Here is a 6768-nt window from a genome sequence, read left to right as displayed (position 1 = left end):
AGGAGAGTAGCTGAGGGGCTCAGTCACTGGTTTCTTCCAGGTTGAGCGGGGAAGCACGAGAGGATGGGGGTATTGGAGAGATCCCAGCCCTGGGGAAGGGCGGTACAGGAGGAGGGGGCGGGGAGGGGGAGGGCAGGCAGAATCCTGGTTGGCTTGGGTGTGAAGTCTGGGGTGACTTCCTGGAGATGGGGCTGTCTTAGGCGATGGGAAGGTTTCTGGCTGGCCGCAGAAGACGCTGGCCCAAGTGGTGTGGTGGGAAGGCCACTGGTTGCAGGGACGGGTCACCTCTCTGGGCGCTCAGCCCTCCTTGGGGTGGGCCAGTGAGAAGGCATACGAGGTGGTAGAGCCAGATGGGGCAGCCCTCCTCCCATGGCACGTGGAAGGCTGGGTCCTTGGGCTTTGCCTGTCCAGCAGCCACTCCTCTTTTTCCTAGTGACAGTATTCAGACGCCTTTGGGAATCTGCCTCCCCATGACTTCCAGTCTCAGACTGTGTGACGTCACAAGGGCTCCACCCCTTTTCTAAAGCTATCAGTTGGGCCCAGGCCTGGCCACGCCATTGGTTCGTGCTAGGCCCGCCCACCGAGCTTTTCAATTGGATTGAATCCCGGAACTCATGTGCAAACTTCTGGGAAGAGAAGTTTTCTTTCTTTTTGAACCTGGATCTGGGAAGACGAAGGCCTGGAACTACTTTGTCACCGTGAGGAGGCTAAAAGGAAAACCATATAGAGTAGACTGGAGAGAAGGAATACAGAGAGATTAGGGACTGGAGGTGTGGTTTTGAGCCCCTGAATCCAGCTGTATCTGAAGCTAATTTATTGAGTCATATATTCACTCTCCAGGGGTAGTATGGACTTCAGGAGAGGCTCGATCAGGCATGCAGTGTATCATGCGGGTCATGAATCCCTTCTGCTTTTCACCACCCGTGCTGGTGGCACCATCCTCAGGCTGGTTCTCCTCTTGATGGCATGGTGTCTGGCAGCAAGCAGCCTCTAGGGTTAGGCTCTTTCTTACTGAGAAATAGAGCACCCCCCCCCACCCCGAGGTTTCTGTAGACTAGGGAAGCATCTTTCCCAGAAGACCCCAGCAAACATTATCCTGTCCTGTCTTATCCTGTCTCCCTGGCTTGGCTTGGGTCATGTACTTACCTCTGGACCAATCTTTATGGCAAGTTCTGGGCTCTTCTCTGGCTCTTGCCTCTGGGTCGGTGTCTCTGGATCAGACTGCAGTTACAGGGGGGCCGAGGGGGTAATGCTTGGGCTTGCGGGCAGCTGGAAGGGCACCCCATTCAGAGCGAGGCTTCCAGAAGCCCTCAGAGTGAGTGAAATGACAGAGCAGGAAAGTTTGTCACAGCTTTACCGCCTTTGCCCTTCCTCCAGGGGTTTTGTTCAGAGATGTGAGCTGCAGCCACCATCTGGATCCAGGCAGGCGTTTTGTATCTGGAACCTCGGGTCTCCACAAACAGACCCCCTTCCTGTGTGTCACACATGTTACCAAACTCCTCCATTGAAACATGAATGATTCATGTCACTAAGGTTTACATTTTCTGTTGTGAAGTGATGGAATTAGCAACTGTGCTTAATTGACAAGGATCGAAATGTAACTCATCCATCAGATGTGGCTTGACCCCCTCAACTCTCAAGCCACTGTGGGTCACTGGCCATGGCTGGAGAGGGTGAGGCTGGGATTTCAGCTTACATGGCCGTCTCTTTCCAGAGCCAGCTTCCCCTGATGAGCCCTTTCCTGGGAAAGACGCTCTTGAACCCTGTACACATTTGAAACTGAGTCACGTTGGGTAGGGGTCACGGGCGCGAGGCCAGACAGGAAGGAGGGAGGATGGCGATCCTGGGGGTGGGCCCAGGGTGGAGGCAGGTAAGCCTGTGTTCCACCTGCCCCTCTTTCCCCCAGGAAGGGCTTTGCTGATGGACATTGCTGCTCCCACCCAGTCCCCACTCTGGTCCCCACAGCCAGGGAGCCCCTGCCTGGATGGGTTTCCCTTCACCCCATTGGACTGCCTGTATTAGTCTCTTCCCTTCTTCCCCTGGATGCCTGTGTAGCCCGAGGGTCCTAGACCCTGCGTTTTCGGGGCCAGAGGGGACCTGGGGCTGTCCACCGAGTGGGCGTGGTGATGCTCTCAGGAGTGAGTCTGAGAGGACACGGACAGCTGGACTGTCAGGGAGATGTTTGCAGGGGCTGAAGCAGCTTGTCAGCAGGGAGGGGTGGGACTGCACTGCGGAGGGGCATGATAAGGGCCAGGCCCCTGCAGCCATGGGAGGCGCATTCTGGAAGCACATTCCAGACATGGCATGAGCTGGGGGCAGGGAGAACACTGGAGTGAGAGAGCCAGGGGAGCCCATGGTGGGGGGCGGGCAGGTCAGGCCCCAGGGCCGTTGAGATTTTATATGTGATGTGAAACCATGGAGGGCTTTTTTCAAAAATTGTCTTTAGGGGCGCCTGGGTGGCTTGGTTGGTTAAACATCAACTTCTGCGCAGCTCATGATCTCACTGTTGGTGACTTCGAACCCTGCATTGGTCTCTGTGCATGACAGCTCAGAGCCTGGAGCCTGCTTCGGATTCTGTGTCTCCCTCTTTCTCTGCTCCTCCCCCACTTGCGCTCTGTTTCTCTCAAAAATAAATAAACATTAAAAAAAATCTTTTAAAAATTGTCTTTGTTGGGGGCGCCTGGGTGGCTCAGTTGGTTGGGCATCCGACTTCGGCTCAGGTCATGATCTCATGGTTTGTGGGTCCGAGCCCCGCATCGGGCTCTGTGCTGACCGCTCAGAGCCTGGAACCTGCTTTGGATTCTGTGTCTCCCTTTCTCTATGCCCCTCCCCCACTCACTCTTGGTCTCTCTGAAAATAAAATAAAGACAAAAAAAATTTTTTTTAATTGTCTTTGTTGAGACATGATTTATGGACATAAAATGCACAGTTTTCAAGTACACATGTTATGAATTCTCACAGACGTCTATACACATGTGACCACTATCCCAATCAAGATATAGAACATTCCACCATCCCTGAAAGTCTCCTGTACCTTTCAGCACTTCCCTGCTCCCCAAGCCCAGACCCCTGCCCCACACAACTGCTGGTCTGCTCTGTTACCACAGACTACTTTGCATGTTCTAGAACTCAGTTCTCTGTTGTGTTGAGTTTCTTTCACTCACCAAAATGCTTTTGAAACTTGTCATATTTTTGTGTATTAGAGTTTTAATTAAAACCATTTTTTTACTTTAGAAAGAGAGAGAGAGAGAGAGCATGCAAGTAGCAGAGAGGACTGAGGGAGAGGGGGGAGAGACAGACAGAGAATCCCAAGTAGGTTCCTGACCCGGGGCTCATTCCCGTGACCCTGGGATCATGACCTGAGCCCAAACCAAGAGTCGGACGCTCAACTGACTGAGCCACCCACGTGCCCCGTGCATTAGTAGATTTTTAAAATTGCTGAGGACAATTCCACTTAGGGAATAAACCACCGTTATCCGGTTGGGGACGTTCAGATTATCTCTAGTCTGGGGCTCTTATGAATAAAGCTGCATCAAACATCCTTACACAGTTGTTTCTGTGCATATGTTTTCATTTCTCTCCCGGAACTACCTAAGAGTAGAATTGTTGGCTCCGAGGGTAGGTATATGTGTAATGCCAGTTTTTCAGAATTGCTTGCACCGTTTTTTACCGCCTGTTGCAGGCAATGCACCAGGGCATCTGTTGCTCCACAGCCTCACCGGCCCTTGGTGTTGTCCAATCTTCAAATTTTGGCCAATTTTCCGAGTGCAAGGGGGTGTTTCCTTGTGATTTGCATGTGCATTTCCACTGGGTGGCATGCACAGATGGGACACTGGGCTGACTCTTTATGTTCAGACCTCTTGGAGCCAGTTGGATTCACTGTCCCTTGCTTTTCTCGAGATCCTGGCTCTCTCGCCTCCCAGCTTCTCTTCTCCCACACCCTTCCCCTCCCCGCCAGCCCCATTCAGGAGGATGTGCAGTCGATGACAAGAGGTTATTAACATTATTACTTAGTCCGCATCTGTGAGTGACGGTGACAGTCATCCTACACAATCGCCCCCCACTTTCCTGTCTCTTTCACACCAGCCATGGAGCTTTTCAAAGGTAAGTGTAGGTTGGTTTATTTTTCTTTCTAGTTTGTATTTTCTTTCTTATTTACGGTATTGGAATATGAATAAAATTCCAATACTGTAAATGTTTTTGAATATATATTTGAATATTATATGAATATTTTCGAGTTGTGGAACGAATCATCTGAATTTCCATGTCTTATGGGGAAATTCGCTTTGACAGGCAAGTGCTTTGGATTACAAGCATGTGTCTGGAAGAATGATGCTTGCAAACCAAGGTTTTACTGTACTTGAAAGCCATGGAGTACAGGGCGTAAGGACAAGTCCTGATGGCTCTGCCATGGGACGGGGACAGGGGTGGCACAGCCCTCTGGAGTGCAAAGGGGCTCCTGTCACATGGAGCCCAGTGAGTGTCCTTGCAATGCCGCTCCTGGAATGGCTTGTCCTGGCTTGCTCGGGCGCCTTCTGAGGGGGTGCTGGGGACACCTCCAAGCCCTGCTGGAATGAGAAGCGCACATCCCAGGGACACACAGCACTATGGCCCAGGGACACAAGGCACTATGGCTAGACCTGCACTCAGGGCCCAGTGGGAAAGTCAGTAACAGGAGGTTTTGCCATCATGCAACATCAGCAAGACCCACCCAGCAGTGCACTCCCATCTTGTAAGGGACGCGCAAAGTGTGAGGACACAGAGCAAAGGCACCAGATGCTGGCCCAGATGTGTGGGGGCATTCAGGGATGCAAGGGGACAAGGCAAAGGACGGAACAAGGTGTGGGCTTTGAGGACCCTCACAGGATAGAGGTTGTGGACTGAGGAGTCTAAACTCAATTCCCTCTTTTTTTTTTTTTTTAATTTTTCATGTTTCTTTATTTATTTTGAGAGAGAGACAGAGCATGAGTAGGGGAAGGGCAGAGAGAGAGGGAGAGAGAGAAAATCCCAAGCAGGCTTCTTGCTGTCAGCACAGAGTTGGGTGTGGGACCTGAATCCAGGAACCGTGAGATCATGACCTGAGCCACAATCAAGAGTTGGACATTTGGGGTGTCTGGGTGGCTCAGTTGGTTGGGCGTCCGACTTTGGCTCAGGTCATGCTCTCATAGCTTGTGGGTTCGAGCCTCGAGTTGGGCTCTGTGCTGACAGCTCAGTGCCTAGAGCCTGCTTCAGATTCTGTGTCTCCCTCTCTCTGTCCCTCCCCTGCTTGTGCTCTGTCTCTCTCTGTCTCTCGAAAATAAATAAACATTAAAAAAAAAGTTGGACACTTAAACGAGTGAGCCACCCGGGCACCCCTTAATCCCCTCCTTCTAAAGCCCAAAACACAATACACCTGCAAGTAGTTCTAGATCTCAGGGCCAGAGTGCTAAAAAGCGATGTGGGGAGAGGGGTGTGGAATTGGGGTACTGTGCGAGGCCAGACGGCAGTCAGCCATTTGTGCATTTGGGTCTCAGGGCCGTTTTTTGTCCAGTTAGGGCCCGGGCTCAGCCTGGGAGGTGGCCACGTCCTGCGGTTCTCCTCCCTAGAACTGAGGACTCCTCCCTTGCTTTGGTCTTGGCCTGCCTGCCCTTCCTCCCAGGGTCCACCCTGCTGGGGGGTGGGGAGGGGGTGTCCTTGGGTTTCAAGGTCATTCGGTGGGTCAAGGCCTCAGAGCTATGTCAGAAAATAGCTTTGGGGGCTGCCACAACTTCTGATAACACCAGCACATCGCCTCCTTGGGGTACTTTCCACATGTGCCATTGACACTGGTTCAGGCCAGCCCTGTGCATAACTGTCCCTGCTTTCAAGAGCGGGGGACCGAGGCTTGAAGGGGCCAGTCCGTTGGGAAGATCCTGGAAGCCTAGGGCTGGGATGCTGCGCTCCTGCTGGACCCCCACCGATGGCAGTGCTCGTCAGTCCCAGGATCCAGGCGGGGGGCTGGCGGGAAGCCTGTCAGGCTGCCAGCATCCCGGCAGTGGTAACGAAGGTTTGATGGATCTGTGTCCCGGGCCCTTGTGCCCAGAGCCTCTAATTGCTGGGAGCTGGCCAGCCCAAAGGACAGCACGGTTATTGCAGACCTGGCGAGTGTCCTGTTCCTTTGGGTGTTGTTTTTTTCCATCTCGATTGAAACAACTTCGCTCTTCCTCCCTGGGCTGGGGCCGGTCTCTCCTGGTGTCCAGCAGCTGAGCGGGTCCTGGGAAACTCTGACTTGCTTGGGCTGCTGCCGGCGAGTGGACCACGGTCACATCTTCAGCTGCTGGCTCCGTCCCTGCTGGTGACCTCAGGAGTGGACCTCAGCCAAGCACTGGGCCTTGGGCAGGGGAAGGGGGCTGGCTCCCTGATCCTGAGTCTCCTGCCAAGGCCAGTTGTGGCCCCCACCTCTGCCCTGAGGCCGCCCAGGGAGGATCCCTGGCCTCCGGTGTCAGCCTGACCTGGGCTCCCACCCTGGCTGTCCTGGCTGCTATCAGCCTGAGCAGAGCAACATCTCAACCTGGGAGGGAGGAGAGAGGATGAGGCCTCGGCTCAGGCCAGGCCACCCTGTGTGCCCATCCCAGGTGGGCTCTAGATGGGCTTGAACCCTTGCTTGTGCCTGGCACAGCTCTGTGGGGCTTTCTCGGCACTGAGGATCTGGCCTCCCCCTTGCTACCTTAGAGGTCTCTATGCTGGAGCTCCTTGAAGAAGGCAGGCCAGTCAGTGCCCAGCCTCAGCCATGGCAGGGCCCGGGGCATC

General features: G+C 53.7%; 1 long non-coding RNA gene across 1 annotated transcript; it reads left to right on the top strand.

Moving 5' to 3' along the window:
* Positions 1-559: 559 nt before the first annotated feature.
* On the top strand, positions 560-1536 carry LOC115294987. Its single transcript, XR_003910249.1, has 2 exons — positions 560-698; positions 1378-1536. It is a non-coding gene; the product is annotated as an uncharacterized LOC115294987 (long non-coding RNA).
* Positions 1537-6768: the final 5232 nt, after the last annotated feature.

Source organism: Suricata suricatta, chromosome 6, assembly GCF_006229205.1.
Source record: "Suricata suricatta isolate VVHF042 chromosome 6, meerkat_22Aug2017_6uvM2_HiC, whole genome shotgun sequence".
NCBI classification, from domain to species: Eukaryota; Metazoa; Chordata; class Mammalia; order Carnivora; family Herpestidae; genus Suricata; species Suricata suricatta.
This window is presented reverse-complemented; position numbering and strand designations above follow the sequence as displayed.